Source organism: Podarcis erhardii (assembly GCF_964252035.2).
Source record: "Podarcis erhardii genome assembly, chromosome: 14".
NCBI lineage: Eukaryota > Metazoa > Chordata > Lepidosauria > Squamata > Lacertidae > Podarcis > Podarcis erhardii.
In genome coordinates this window covers 28,654,921-28,670,124 of record NC_138503.1, presented here as the reverse complement: position 1 = coordinate 28,670,124, position 15,204 = coordinate 28,654,921, and the positions used below count along the sequence as shown (strand labels likewise).

Genomic DNA, 15,204 nt, shown 5'->3' with positions numbered 1-15,204 from the left:
ATCCCTTTGCGGATAATCGGAACACACTTTCGCCTAATTAGAAAGGTATGTGGTGCTCTCTGCTGGTCAAGATGGGGAGGAGCAACCAAAGGAATTATTAAAATTAAAATGGAAAATGCATTTGCTTCTGGAAGGAAGGGCTCAGCCCCATCGGTCTACCCCTTTCAGCATGATGCACTTCCTTGGAATAATCTGAAATGTAAGGTGTGAAGAATGGAGGTAGGGGTGCTCAGGACAGTCTCCCATACTCCCTCCCTTACCCAACTGCAACACAACAGCCCTGCAGTGCTGCTAGTTGAGTCTTACTCTCCAGTACCTGCTGCCACCGCCCCCTTTTTGTCACCCACAACCCCCAGAACCAAAGGGGGGAAACTGGGGCTGCATCAAAGCGCTTAATTTGAAAAGGCTCTGAGACCGTGCACCCGGCACACAAATTACTGGGGAATGCAGGGCCAGCTCCCAGCTGCCTTGTCTGGTCCAATTTCAAAGCATCTTGTTTGATTCCCTGGCAGACCCCGCTAAACTACCTAAAACCCAAGAACTCTGAGGCCAAAGCACTCTGCATTTCCCGGACAGTTCCCTTATAAGCCACTCAGGGCAGAAAGGCAGCCCACACTCCCTACACTCTCCAAGATGTGGGAAAAATGTGCTGGTCCCTTGCAACTCTGACCCTTCATTTTCAGGAGCATGGAGCCCAAGCATCTAGGCATGCAGATTCTGAGGCTGGAAGGTGCACACATTTCAGTGGTGAAACCGTGGAACTTAAGTTGAACTAAATAGTAGGGTAGTAGAGCTGAAAATAATGCCAATATATTTAACATCTGGCAGACAAATCTAAAAAGCCTGGGACACAAATTTTCACAACCCTCTAGCAGCTATGGTAGCTCATAGACCAGAAGTGATGTATTTAGCGTTAACTCTGAAAGTGTATACTTGATTCTGACCAAACTAAGCCTCCTAGAGCAAAATATACATCAGAGAGAGTGCAATTCAAACTTGGAAGTTGGGAGTTTTTCAGCTGAAAAGTTTTAATTCCCAGGAGACGTGTGTGTGTGTCTAGTGCTATTTTTGTCTTACTTAGTCTGAAAATCTCCGCCAGCTGCTAGACAATAGACACACACATGTGGCCAACTCTTGACCTTCATGAGGAGAACTGTCAGATCAGAATGAACTTCTGAGAAAATCTGATCGAGGGGATGGTTATTTGGACTGACAGTCACAAGAACCAGAAGCAGCTTGGTATTTCCATGGGACTCGTGCAAAACACAAATCCTGTTTCTGGGGGAAATTAGCAAAAAAGGGCAAAAATTTCATCATCACAAAGAGATCAGTCTTGTCTTCCATGTACTTTACAGAAGACACTACCCTTTACAATCAAGGAGGAAAGGGGGATGCTATAAATAACTGAATTCTGTTTATTACAGGAAAAAAATGCTATCCACTCATTCATCACACCCGAGTGATGTGCTATCTTAGCACCTATGCTAATCCCCACAATGGTGAAACAATCTCCCTGGTCTATAAACCCCCATTTTCCATTCATTTCAATAAAGGCCTCACTAAGGAATTTTGTCAACCCCTCTTTCTGTGGAAATCCTGAGTGTTTCATGAAGTGAAAAAATTCCTGTCGTTTTTTTTCAATCTTTCAGCAAATACCCCAATGTGAGTATTTAACTTTCCTTTCCCTCCAAATCTCTTATTTCAGGTTTTGGAAACAGTGTCAGCGTTCAGCAACCAAAACACCCTCCATTTCCAAATAATTCCCATCAGCCACTGTGTTAATTTGTCTCATCTCCTTTTAAAGTGAGTTTCTATCATCAGCCTGTCCTGCAGCAGGGAGTTCCGTCAATTAATTAAGTATATGCTGTGAAAAGAAGTCCTCCTCTCTGACTGTCCAGAATGCCTCAGCACCACTGGCATCCACAAGGATGAGACAGAGAGAAAAATGGATCCCTCCCCTCTTTCTCCACACAAGGCATAATTGTATACAGTGGTACCTCATGTTATGTGCTTAATCCGTTCTGGAGGTCCGTTCGTAACAGGAAACCGCTCGTAACATGAGGCGAGCTTTCGCTAATGGCTCTTCCAGCTGCTGCTGTGCCGCCGAAGCACGACTTCCGCTTGCATCTCAGGGCAAAGGTTGCAACAAGGGGCATCTACTTCTGGGTTAGCGGAGCGCGTAACCCGCAGCATTCGTAAGGGGGACAGTATGAAACACGAGGTACCACTGTAAATGTATGTCATGTCCCCACTGAAGTAACCTTTTTGTAAACTGAAAACAGGTAAACAGGTTCCTTTCCTTGTCAGATTACACACACCATTTAGAGGGCACTTTCCCACATTCCTTTCCAGTTCTACAATATAAAATTTAACAACAACAACAACATCCCGCCTATCTGGCTGGGTTACCCCAGTCACTATGGGTGGCTTCCAACACATATAAAAACATAATAAAACATCAAACATTAAAAACTTTTCAATACAGGGTTGCCTTCAGGTGTCTTATACAAAAGTTATATTGTTATTTATCTCCTTGACATCTGACAGGAGGGTGTTCCACAGAGTGGATGCCACTACCAAGAAGGCCTCCTGAAGGCCCTCAGAGCTGGGATAGGAAGATCAGAACAGCACACAGTATTCCAAGCAAAGCTACCCTATAGATTTGCATGAAGGCATTTTCAGTCCTTTCCCTAAATTATTCCTAGAATGGAATCTGCCTGCCCATAAGACAAGAGCAGCAGGGGAAGCAGGTCTCCTAGGGTGATTTGCCTAAGATGTCGCTGTCTTCCTAGAGCTAAGTGCAAAGGGTCTCATGCCTGTTTCTGTAGGAATCTGCCTTATACCAAGTCAGAACGCCTGTCCATTTAGCTCAATATTGTCTACACTGACTGGCAGCACCACAGCAGGGTTTGGGGCAAGGGACATTCCTAGCTCTAACTGGAGACGCTGTTGAATTTGAACCTGGGATATTCTGCATGCAAAGCAGGGGCTCTACCACTGAGCTACGATGGTTCTACCATTAGAAAGGGTAAGATTATTTTGGTCCGGGTGCCAAAGAGGGTGACTGGCAAGGGCTCAGCCTCCTTTCCCCAGACAGACCCTTTTTAACATGAAAGCAGGAACTATTATCCCAGATAGAGGATTCTGACATCAAGTCTCTGCAGCCTCACTCCATGAACAGAGCAAGTGGAGAGTTCTGGGGGTGGAAGGAAATGACTCCATCTCACTTAACGCAGCCCGCAGGGGTAAACTCAGCAACCCTTGTCCTATTCCAGAAGCGTATAATGAAGTGCCCAATCCATGCTAACCCCATTGCAGCCATGGCCTCTTGGCCGTCTGTGTCTCTCGCTGGAATAATCTAATTGCTTACATTTGGTACTAGACTCTATTCAAGGGAATCATCAATCTGAGGACATAGGCAGCTGAGTGCAATAAGAGATTTTTGCTTTGCTACATACTAGGCTCCAAAAGGCACCTGTTTGGGGGGTGGGGCAAGAGGGGGCCACCAGCCTTGATCTCACACAAAATGCAGTTTGGTGATCCTCAAATGCATCCCAGTTGACTCTTTGTTAGTTGGGAGAAGCCAACAGATTTAAGCAAAAGCAAATGCCCCAAAGCTGCAAAATAATCGCCTTCTGCAATATTTGCAAAAATGCTTTCGTGGTTGGCGAATGCCGCGATGCCAGAGCATGCAGCTTAAACCACTGAGCCTAGCCCAGGCCTCCAACTCCAATTACATTTGTGGCTTTGCTTTTAACAGCAGCAAATACAGCTCACCAACAACCTTTTCCGCAGGACTCAAAATGTGCCCAGATGGGGCCAACCCAAACTGCCTGCAGGATGGAAATAATTAGCAGAGCTGCATGCTCTGTGGTTTTCTCAATCGCCTCAACCATAAAATGGGAGCAATTAGAACCCAGGCCCATTGGGGATTGTCGGAAGGGGAGGAGGAAGACGCTTCTCCGGGCTGCAAAGCAGGAATGGAAATAGAAGCAACTTTTGTTCTCTGTCGATAGCAAAGTCCATTTTCTGACTCTCCTCCAGCCTCCAGTATAACCACCCTCCCCAAACAAGGGCTAAAATGCATTGCAAATCCCATTACGTTAAGTGAGGAGAGGTCAGCCCCTTCAATTACTGCAAGGTTTTTAGCTGGGTGATAAAGTGTTCCAGGGAGAGATGACAGCGATGCCTTTGGAGCCTCCCCCACCAAGAAGAGCAATCATTTTTGTGACACACGCACACACAGTCCAGCGCAGCAGAGGCTGCCCAGCTCACAGACACAGTGCTCAGCCATCCCAACACGTCTCCACCAGAAGGATGCTAACGGGGCACAATCTCCGCTCTGTGCTCTGAGGCTCCTGCGCTGCTCAATGGCAGCTTTGTGCCTCCTCGCTTGTGCTTCTGATATTTGGAGCCTGCCCTTGCAAATCCTACCCTGCTGCTGCAGGAAAAGAGCTGTGAGCAATCTCATATGTGCATCATTTTATTTGTAAGCCACTTTCCCACAAAAAATATCATGCTCATAGCGGCTTACAGCGAAGGGAGCAGGAAAGTATTTCAAAAGCAACCTTGCAAAACAATTTCATAACAGTCCAGTAGCAAATGGAACATACCAAACATAAATTACCTTGTTATCTAACAGCAACTATATTCAACAGCAAGGGCCACCCTTTTCCTTTTCTACCTATTAAAAAAAAAAACCCAGCAGTGATGTTGCTCACTGTCTTCTCTCATCATGGTAAATCTATAAAGCCCCCTTGTTATTTTTGGTCTTGAATGCTGGATGCTCCATGTAATCTTACATTTATGGTTACTGAAACATTGCTTTCTGTATGTTATTATATTTGCTATTGTGTTTTGCTATGTTGTTGGGAAATTGTTTTTGTACTGTTTGGCATTCTTGTTTTCTTTGTCGTAAGCTGCTTGGAGCACGGGTGTGTGTGTGTGTGTGTGTGTGTGTGTGTGTGTGTGTAGAAAAGCAGCATACATATAAAACAAATGAATGCATTTTAAGCAAGGCAGGGAAAGGGCAGTTTGCAACCTAACCCAAAAAATTCTGTTGCAAAAAATCAGAATGGGGGCCTGATTGTAAGGCTGCCCACAGGGCTGCCCACTCTTCTCCCAATAGCCAAATGATGCTCCTTCATGCCCACTCTCTCGGTGTGGCCATGGCTGTTCCTGGAGTAGATGCCACCTTCTTGGGGAAAACATCCTTCCAGGCCACTGCCCCTCAACCTGGTGCCCTGCAGAAGTTTTGGACTACAGCTCCCATCAGCCCCAGCCAGCACAGCTGTCCAAAACCATCTGGAGGGCACCAGCTCGGGGAAGGATGGACTGGGGCATCTCACAGCTTTTCTACTTCTGTGCCAAGGCCAAGTTCAGGCTCTGTCTCTGAGTGCCACCAGCCTGGTCTCCACGTTGCCATTCCCCCATTCTTCTGTTCAGCCACTCTGAGGACAGCCCTGTGCACACACTTTTGTGGACTGCAGCCAGGGTGCTCCCACTACTGGCTTGGGAAGGAGTGTGTACACATCTGCCAAATCCATATTGTTGTGATTTTGGCATGGGGGGTGGTGGTTAAGTCTGAATGTTGCCCTGAGTCTCTTCCCATTCTTGGGTTCCTGTAACCATGGGGCTAGAGCAGGCATAGGCAAACTCGGCCCTCCAGATGTTTTGGGACTACAACTCCCATCATCCCTAGCTAACAGGACCAGTGGTCAGGGGATGATGGGAATTGTAGTCCCAAAACATCTGGAGGGCCAAGTTTGCCTATGCCTGGGCTGGAGGGTATGAGAGCAAGTTTGCCAGAATAATCCCTTTGCCTAGCAATAGTTTTGGGCCAGCTAGTCATGGAAGAGAATCATAGGATTGTCAAGATTAAAGGGACCAGGAGTGTCATCTGGTCCAGTCCTCTGCAATGCACCATGTTAAGCACCATGTTAACCAAAGAAGTTTTCCCAAACCAGTTTTGATCCGGATAACTGTGCACATAGCCCTAGTTTCAAGTTAGCTCAGCTCAAGAGGAAGCATGAAGGACAGCCAGCCAGGTGTGAGACCCATCCCAAGAGGACTATTCCAAAGAGACTGGAAGCCTTCCTTTTAGGGGTAATTGGATCAGAAGCACCAAAGAATCAAATGAACTTATTTTTGCATGCGACCACTGCAGCGAGAACATTATATGCCCAAACATGGCAAAATGATGCAATACCTATGAAAGAGGAGTAGCAGGTGAAATTGATGGAATATGTCAAATTAGCAAATTTAACAAGTAAAATTAGAAAACAAGATGAGATAATTTTTAAGGAGGATTAGAAACTGTTCGTAGATTATTTTCAAAAATCCTATTGTATGTTAAAATGCTAGGCGGTTTGGAGTAAGTGCAGCAGTAAAAGCCATTTTGAGAATAAGATGGATGAAAGATGGAATAGAATAATTATAATACGCAGCAGCAATTGATAATGTGAGGAAACCATGGAAGGGTGGAAGGGAAGTTGATCATTAAGGGAATATATATTGGAACTGTTTGACTAATTGTATTGTATTTTTGGAAAATATATAAAGAAAGCTTTTTTAAAAAAAAGAAGAAGAAGAAGCGTGAAACCCATCCCAGAGCTCATTTCTGTTTTCTGTCAAAAAAGCCTTCCTTGCAAGATTCAAGATCTCAAGCCTGTTTCTTGCATAGGAACCTTGTGCTCCTACAGGGCTGCTCTTGCTTGTTGCAGCTCCTAACGTGTTCAGGTATGAGTCAGACCTCTCCGTGTATTGCAGAAGGAAGATGCACAGAGCCGAGTTCTGGGGATTTTGCTGCTTTAGGGTCATATACCAAATGTTTGGGGGATGCGGGTGGCGCTGTGGGTTAAACCACAGAGCCTAGGACTTGCCGATCAGAAGGTCGGCGGTTCGAATCCCCCTGACGAGGTGAACTCCCATTGCTCGGTCCCAGCTCCTGCCAACCTAGCAGTTCAAAAGCACATCAAAGTAGATAGGTACCGCTCCGGGGGGAAGGTAAACAGTGTTTCCGTGTGCTGCTCTGGTTCGCCACATGACCAGGAAGCTGTACGTTGGCTACCTCGGCCAATAAAGCGAGATGAGCACCACAACCCCAGAGTCGGCTACGACTGGACCTAATGGTCAGGGGTCCTTGCTTGTTGCAGCTCCTAACGTGTTTGAGTGCCTGTGATCTGCACACTTAACTCCCTCTAACCCCTATGGCTTCCCCAGGTAATGCTTAAATCTTCCATGCATAGATAGACATAACAGGGAAGAGCTGCAGCACAGGGGGAGAGCATCTGATGGGCATGTAGAAGGCCCCAGATTCATTCCCCAATGGCATCTCCAGGTACATAAGTCTGGGAGAGAACCTTGCCTGAAACCTTGGAGAGCTGCTGCCAGTCAGTGTGATCAATACTGAGTTAGATGGACCAATGGTTTGACTCAGTAGAAGGCAGCTTCCTATATCCCCATGTCCTATGTTCAATCTCTGGGCCACTTCTGGTTTGAACAACACTTTGCCTAACAAAGATCCAGCAGCTTAGCAAAGAAGAGCGGGACTTGGAGGTCCAAACCTTCTCAAAGAGGGTGCCATGCTGGCATAGACAGGGTGGGTGGGGAGTCTAATTAGCTTCGCACTCCTCCCTTGGGTCTCTCTGGCTGAGATCAAGGCGCTCACATGTTCAGAGGGCTCCACAGAGAAGCCTGACTCTTGCTCTTTGCAAACACTCAAATTAGAACTGACAGGAAAATAGAGGCAAGATCAGGAGCTGCCCAGGGATGCTTACAGAGTTGCACTGCTCCCTTGGGAGCTCAAGGGGGGCACCTGCTGGCCACGGGGGGGGGGGGGGCAGGGAGGGAAGCTGACCTGACAAGCAGCAATCAGGTCACAGAACATCACGAGGGTCATAATTGTGTCCGGCTTGCAAGGAGGCCATTTCTGTACAAGGGGACCTCATCTTTTAAAAACCAAATCAAGGTTGTTTTCCAGCCTTACTTCCACCTGAGGGTTAAAGTTTCCTAAATTGGCAAAAATGCATGCAGAAGGCCGGTGGTTCGAATCCCCGCGACGGGGTGAGCTCCCGTTGCTCGGTCCCTGCTCCTGCCAACCTAGCAGTTCGAAAGCACGTCAAAGTGCAAGTAGATAAATAGGTACCGCTCCGGCGGGAAGGTAAACGGTGTTTCCATGCGCTGCTCTGGTTCGCCAGAAGTGGCTTAGTCATGCTGGCCACATGACCCGGAAGCTGTCTGCCGGCTCCCTCAGCCAATAAAGCGAGATGAGTGCCGCAACCCCAGAGTCAGCCACGACTGGACCTAATGGTCAGGGGTCCCTTTACCTTTACGTTTTACAGTATGGTTGCTACATGGTTGGAATTAGGGATGTTTCCAAAATTCTCCTCATGCAAATTCCGGTCTTTCAGAATTACCTGATCCAGTTTCCAAAGAGGAACAGATGTGTTTGCAATTGTTTCCCGTTTTTATTTCCAAATGTGTGCAAAGCACTTTGTACACATTCCTTGGGCTTGAGAACCGCACAGCAAAATTCAGAGAAGTGTGAATTTCAAAGGGCGGCTGTGTTTTGCTGTTTAGGGATTGTTTCAGAAAGTTTTTGAGTTAGGTAGGCTTGCCTTTCAATGCGAACTGAATTGAATCCGTACCACTTCCATGCCGCAATCAATCCCTAGCCACCGGCACACGGTAATACAGTCAGAAGCTACAAAAAAAGCCCAAATCCACTTCCCCTGGGCTTGTGCTGGAAGCATAAAGCCATTTTTAAAAATTCATTTTCTGGGACTGCAGAGAAATTAAAAGGCACAGGGTGGATGCAGTTGAAAATGGGAAAGATATAACAGGATGGAAATTACCAACAGAACCAACAGTTTTGCTTTCAGGGAAACCCTGTGATGTGAATCAGATTAAGAACTTCAAAATGACAGGTAAGATGCTGACTGTAGCCCAGTATCGGAAGGAAAGCAAATATATGGCAGAGGATTTTCGCATAAAAACAAGCTGACTGCAACAGACTTTTTGGGGGCGAGGGCAATCTAAATCAATCCAGGGCATTTAGGAATGCTGGCACAGCTTTATAAAGCCCCAGTAACAGAAATACCAATTATGAAAATGTTAAGCGGGAGGAATTAAAATGTAATTTAAGGACTTCAGAAAACCAGACAATACCTTGTTTTGGTTTTTTGAATTGCTGATCACCAGGGACCGCTGAGTTGTTGTTTTAAAGCAAGGTTCATGACTGTATAACTTTTTGGATTTAAGTTATGATGATCTACAATTTAATGCATAGTTATACTTCATGTAAGAATGATTATTTGATTACTCAAATCAGCTCTTAAGACTACTATAATTATATTATGTCCTGGTTAATTTTATACACTGCCCTTGGCCCCAAAGGTACCCAAAGCAGTGAAAAATGCAGTAAACCAATCGAAACCATTTCAAACAGCAAAGCCACCGAAATACCCACCGATTACACTGGATACACTTCATGAGCTGCCTCTGTGTCCCCACCAATATCAACCTAACAGTGCAATCCTACTTCTGTCTGCTCAGAAGTAGGTCCTATTGAATTCAATGGGGCTTACTCCCAGGAAAGTCAGGTTAGGGACTGCAGCCTTAGATATGTTTCCTTAATACTGATTTTGCTGTATACTTCCTTTGTGTGCCCAGTTCCTTTGTTTTAATAAGAAAATCCACCATACAGCTGTACTGTCTGGGGCCGATGTGCACTGTAGTCCAAAACATCTGGAGGGCACCCAGTTGGGGAAGGCTGGTCTATGCTCTCCGTTGCTTTTTTCCAGTGCCCTTAAAGGCATACAATTTAAAGCAGACTAGAACCCAAGTAGGAAATGCTACAATTTGCAAGATTCAAATGCGAAGGGGGGCATTCATAAGGTTTGGGAAATGCTACCCTCCACACATCCCTAAGTGCATTTTTACAGTGTGAAATCTCTAGCCAAACTTATTTCAATAAACAAAAAGCAGAGTGAACCATCTGTGTCCATGTTACTTTATGAAGCAAGGAATAGGTTCCTTTATGCATCCAACGAAGCTGAATATTGAACATATAAAAGGAAGTAATGTCTTTATGGAGAGGAGGGCTATCGATGACTACTAGCCATGATGGCTCTGCCCTGCCTCCACAGCTGGAGGCAGCAATGCTTCTGAATACTGGTTGCTAGAAACCACAGGAGGAAAGAGGGCTCTTGTGTCCAACTCCTGCTTTCTGGCTTCTTCCCATTGGGGCATCTGGCTGGTCCCCGTGAGAACAGGATACTGGACAAGATGGGCCATTGGCCTGATACATCAGGCTCTTCTTATGCTTTCTGTTCCAAGGACACAGGAATACCAGAAGAGGGCTTCTACCAAGTCAGACCACTGGTGGTCCCATCTAGCTTAGCACTGTCTCCAGGGTTTCATTTTTTTTTAAATTTTTTTTTTTGGTTTTTCATTTTAAAACAAACAAAACAAACAAACACATACACACATATATTTTTCATATCCTCCTTTTCATAAACCTTCTTTCATGGACTTCCCCATACCTCCCCCTCTCTGCATCCTTATTTTGCAATTTTTCAGCAACCCCTTAGTCCAATTATATTTATAACTTATTTTTTCTCAATTTCATCTTAATTCATCAAACAGTTTCAGCTGCAATTCTGCATCTTCCTTCCCCTTAACATTTTAGCACTCATCAATTTTACAACAGTTCTTAAGGTAAACTTTAAATTTCCTCCAATCTTCCTCCGCCGTCTCTTTCTCTTGGTCACGGATTCTGCCGGTCATTTCTGCCAATCCCATAAAGTCGATCACTTTCGTCTGCCATTCTTCCATTCTGGGTAGTTCTTGCGTCTTCCAATACTTTGCTAGTAGTATCCTTGCTGCTGTGGTAGCGTACATAAAAAAAAGTCCTGTCCTTTCTTGTCACCAGTTGGCCAACCATGCCCAAGAGGAATGCCTCTGGTTTCTTATGAAAAGTGCATTTAAGTACCTTCTTAATTTCATTATAAATCATTTCCCAGAAGGCTTTAATCTTTGGGCAGGTCCACCAAAGGTGAAAAAAGGTACCTTCAGTTTCATTACATTTCCAGCATTTATTATTGGGCAAATGATAGATCTTTGCAAGCTTGACTGGGGTCATGTACCACCTATACATCATTTTCATAATGTTTTCTCTTAAGGCATTACATGCCGTAAATTTAATACCGGTGGTCCATAACTGTTCCCAGTCCGCAAACATAATGTCATGACCGATGTCCTGTGCCCATTTAATTATAGCTGATTTGACTGTCTCATCTATTGTGTTCCACTTCAGCAACAAATTATACATTCTTGATAAATTCTTAGTATTGGATTCTAGCAGTTCTGTTTCTAATTTAGATTTCTCCACCTGGAAGCCAATTTTCCTGTCTTGTTTAAAGGTCTCCATTATTTGATAATAGTGGAGCCAATCTCTTACCATGGACTTTATTTCTTCAAATCTCTTTAATTTAAATTTACCACTTTCTTGTTCTAAGATTTCAGAATATTTTGGCCAATTAGATTCCATATTAAGTTTCTTCACTTCTTTAGCCTCCACTGGTGATAACCACCTAGGAGTTTTGTTTTCCAGCAAATCTTTATATTGAGTCCAGACATTGTATAATGCTTTCCTAACCACATGATTTTTAAAACCTTTATGAGCTTTAACCTTGTCATACCATATGTAAGCGTGCCAACCAAACCTATTGTCAAACCCTTCCAAATCCAAAATATCAGTATTCTCAAGAAGTAGCCAATCCTTCAACCAGCAGAAAGCTGCTGCTTCGTAATAAAGTCTTAAATCTGGCAGGGCAAACCCCCCTCTATCTTTTACATCAGTTAATATCTTAAATTTTATTCTGGGCTTTTTCCCCTGCCAGACAAATCTAGATATATCTTTCTGCCACTTCTTGAAACAATCTAGTTTATCCACAATCTGTAATGTCTGAAACAAAAATAACATTCTTGGCAAAACATCCATTTTGATCACAGCAATTCGACCTAACAAGGAAAGCTTCAATTTCGACCATATTTCTAGATCTTTCTTTACCTCTGTCCAACATTTATCATAATTGTCCTTAAATAAATTAACATTTTTAGATGTCATGTTAATCCCCAAATATTTCACTTTCTTAGCCACCATCAACCCAGTTTCACTTTGGAACTTCTCCCTTTCACCATTTGTTAAGTTTTTTCCCAGGACTTTAGTTTTTTGTTTATTCAGTTTAAATCCTGCAACCTGGCCAAAGAATTGAATTAGTTCTAAAACTCTTTTTGTGCTAGTGTCTGGCTCTTGTAAAGTCTCCAGGGTTTCATGCCAAGAGTCTCTCCCAGCCATTCATGGAGATGCCATCAGGGACTGAACCTGTGAGCTTCTGCAAGCAAGGCAGGTGCTCTTCCCTTGAGCTACATGGGTCCTTCCTCCCAAAGGACCTTGCACTCTAAATGTAGATATTGAGCAACAGAGGAGGAGGCGGCATCCATGAGAGGGGAGGAGGGAGAGGGGGCACCATGTTGGTGTTCTCAGAGACGCAGATATGAGCAAAAGGGACAGCAAAGGAGGAGAGCTGGGATTCATTTTGAAAAGGCCCTTTTGGAAATTAGGTCTGCACGGATTCCTTCATCAGTTTTAAAGTTAGGCACAAAAAGAAGGTTAGGCCTCGGGGAGAGTGTCCCATCCAATAACAGCTCCAGCGAGCCCCAGAATTGCCGCAACCATTTCCCACTCCTTTCTCAGAGAGATGCCAGATTGGGCAACTCAAAGGGAGCTATATTTATCCCCTCTGCTATGATCCAGGCACTAGGAAGATCCTGCTCTCATCCATGCTCTGAAGGTAGGTGTCGGACCCAATTTTGTTTGCCTGAAAAGAGTGACATAATTTGCCGCAATAGGATCAAAAATGTCACCCCAATCTCAGCTGAAGAGCGGCAACTCTGCCGTCTTCCACAGAGCCTGTTTTCCCTGAGCCTCCTGGCTGCATCAGGCTGGCCGGCCGCTTATCCGCCCTGGCACTGCGTTCAAGGAGCCACAGATTTGCCATCTCCTAAAGGCGCCACTCGATGCCATCATCCAGCCCTGGGCCTTCTGAAATCCAGCCCCCTCCTCCATCCAACCCAAGATGTGTGTAATGCTGCACCTCACAGGTCACCGGCCCATATCAGGGGTGTCTCGTGGCTCCCACCAATTTTCCTGGGACAGGAGAAGAGTCAGCAGAGCCGCTGGAGAGGAAGTGAAGGTGGCACACCTGTGAGTCTGCCTTGAAATGGCAGGGCCCGTTTTGAGAAATTAATGGCAAATCTAAGCAACTCAGTCACAAGAGCCTTGGGAAATCCAGAGGGGCACCAAGGGGGACCCTGTTGGGAAGAAGACATAGAAATCTCAATGGCTTCCACTCACAAAGGAGAAAGCGGCAGGTGAGGTGTCAGCTCAGTCCAGCCTGCAGAAGCTATGTTCTTTGCCACAATCAAATTGCACCCTCATTTGGAGCCAATCTGAGCACATCTTGGTGCTGGGTGAAACTGCATACTCTATAACGTTAGGCAGGAAGCCTGAAGCCCATGGGAGATCTTGAACTGGCAGCCTCAGGACTGACAAAAGGATCATTCTATGAATCAGTGGAGGCTAGTTCATGAGGGCTAACGACTCACTGCCACACCATAGAAACCTACATCTCCTCTGTTGTGTCATGGTCAGTGACTACTGAAGCTAACTGGGCCCCTTTAAATGAAGAGGCTTCTCCCACCAAAGGGAGAGCCAGCCATTGAGACAATGCTGCTGCTACAATGTAAGGCACAGTCTGAGGCTGGCTGGTGCTGAAGCAACATCTGAGCTCTCCTATCAGGAAGTCTCTAGTTTGAATGAGTCATGGAGCTGTCCAGGGTACCACTGAATCCTCACATCAGTACAGTTGAGGCTCAAATTCAAAACAGTACAGGGTCCAATGTAGGAAATGCTGCAACAGACATCATTCTAATAGCAAGGTGGCAGAACTAGAAAGGTGAGTCATGTATGTGGATCCTGGTGACTTAAGATGCCCACCCCCCGCATGCATTGAAAGAATTGAGTGAGGAGAGTTTTGGAGGCATGTGAGCAAGTGCCACCACAATGCTTCACTGCATGATCCACTTTTAAAACAGTGCTTTGCTTCAATCTCCAAATGATCTTGGTTGGGGGGGGTTTAGGTTGTATTTTATTTTGCTTTTTAAATTCTATTTTCAATCTTATTCTCTACTTCAGTTTACTTTTTTGGTGAAAGCATCTCCTTTTCTAGAAACACGGGCTATACATTTGTAAATTAATAATGCACAACTAGGCTGCATGTTTAACTTGTTTTTATAGCGCTGTTTCTGGTTTTATGTTTCTATCTCTGTTTTTATGATACATTCATTCATTCATTCATTGTCTACTCTAAGGTCCCTGGGTGGGTTACAGAATTAAAACACAATATTAAAAACAGTTTAAAACAACTTAACAATTGCAGAAATAAGGTGGGCCTGGAAAATGTACCCCCCAAGTGTCAAAAGCCAGGGTCGAGAGGTGCATAGGCAGCATTCTCTAGAAGCTGTACAATGAAGATGCCAGAAAGTCTCTGTGGGGTAGGGCATTCCACAGCTTAGGGGCCACCACAGAGAAGGCCCTTTCCTGGCCTCTGCCACCCACTGCCTCAGAATGGAGGGACTACCAAGAAGGCCCCTTTGGCCAATTTTCAAAAAATAAAATAAAAAATCAAGCTGTTTAAAAAGGTGTTTGAATAACTGCTAGAATTCTGAGACCTGTGGACTGGCTTAGTGTTCTGTTCTTGGGAGCAGTGGTGGGATTTCAGCTCAGCTGAGAGCACCGCTTCCACTGACCCTTTGGGCCAAAAGGGCTCACCTGGGCTTCAAATGGCCCTAGCCATCAAGGAGACGGAGAAACAGAAAGCAGTTCAGACCATCATTTCCCATCCAAAGCAATTCCTTGGCAGGAAGCATATTGCAGCAACAATACATTATGATAAGTGCTTTTGTGCTACATGAATGGGACAGCTGTGGCTCTTCCTCAGTGGGCCCATTTCATGGATAACAACAGCACAGACCTTGTCGAAGGAACCTGGAAGAGAGGCTGGTGTTTCTCTGCTTAATGACGCAAGTGCTGTTTTGTCAGCTCTACCTGGCTGCAACATCCCACCTTCTGTTGAAGAA

General features: G+C 45.1%; 1 protein-coding gene and 1 long non-coding RNA gene across 4 annotated transcripts in view; one reads left to right on the top strand and one right to left on the bottom strand.

Moving 5' to 3' along the window:
* The window catches only part of FRMD5 (FERM domain containing 5), a 130,817-nt gene that overhangs the window by 48,505 nt on the left and 67,108 nt on the right, over positions 1 to 15,204 (bottom strand). The gene's annotated exons all lie outside the window — the stretch shown is intronic.
* On the top strand, positions 6 to 1,567 carry LOC309329025. The gene is made up of 2 exons (XR_014151028.1): positions 6 to 45; positions 1,425 to 1,567. It is a non-coding gene; the product is annotated as an uncharacterized lncRNA (long non-coding RNA).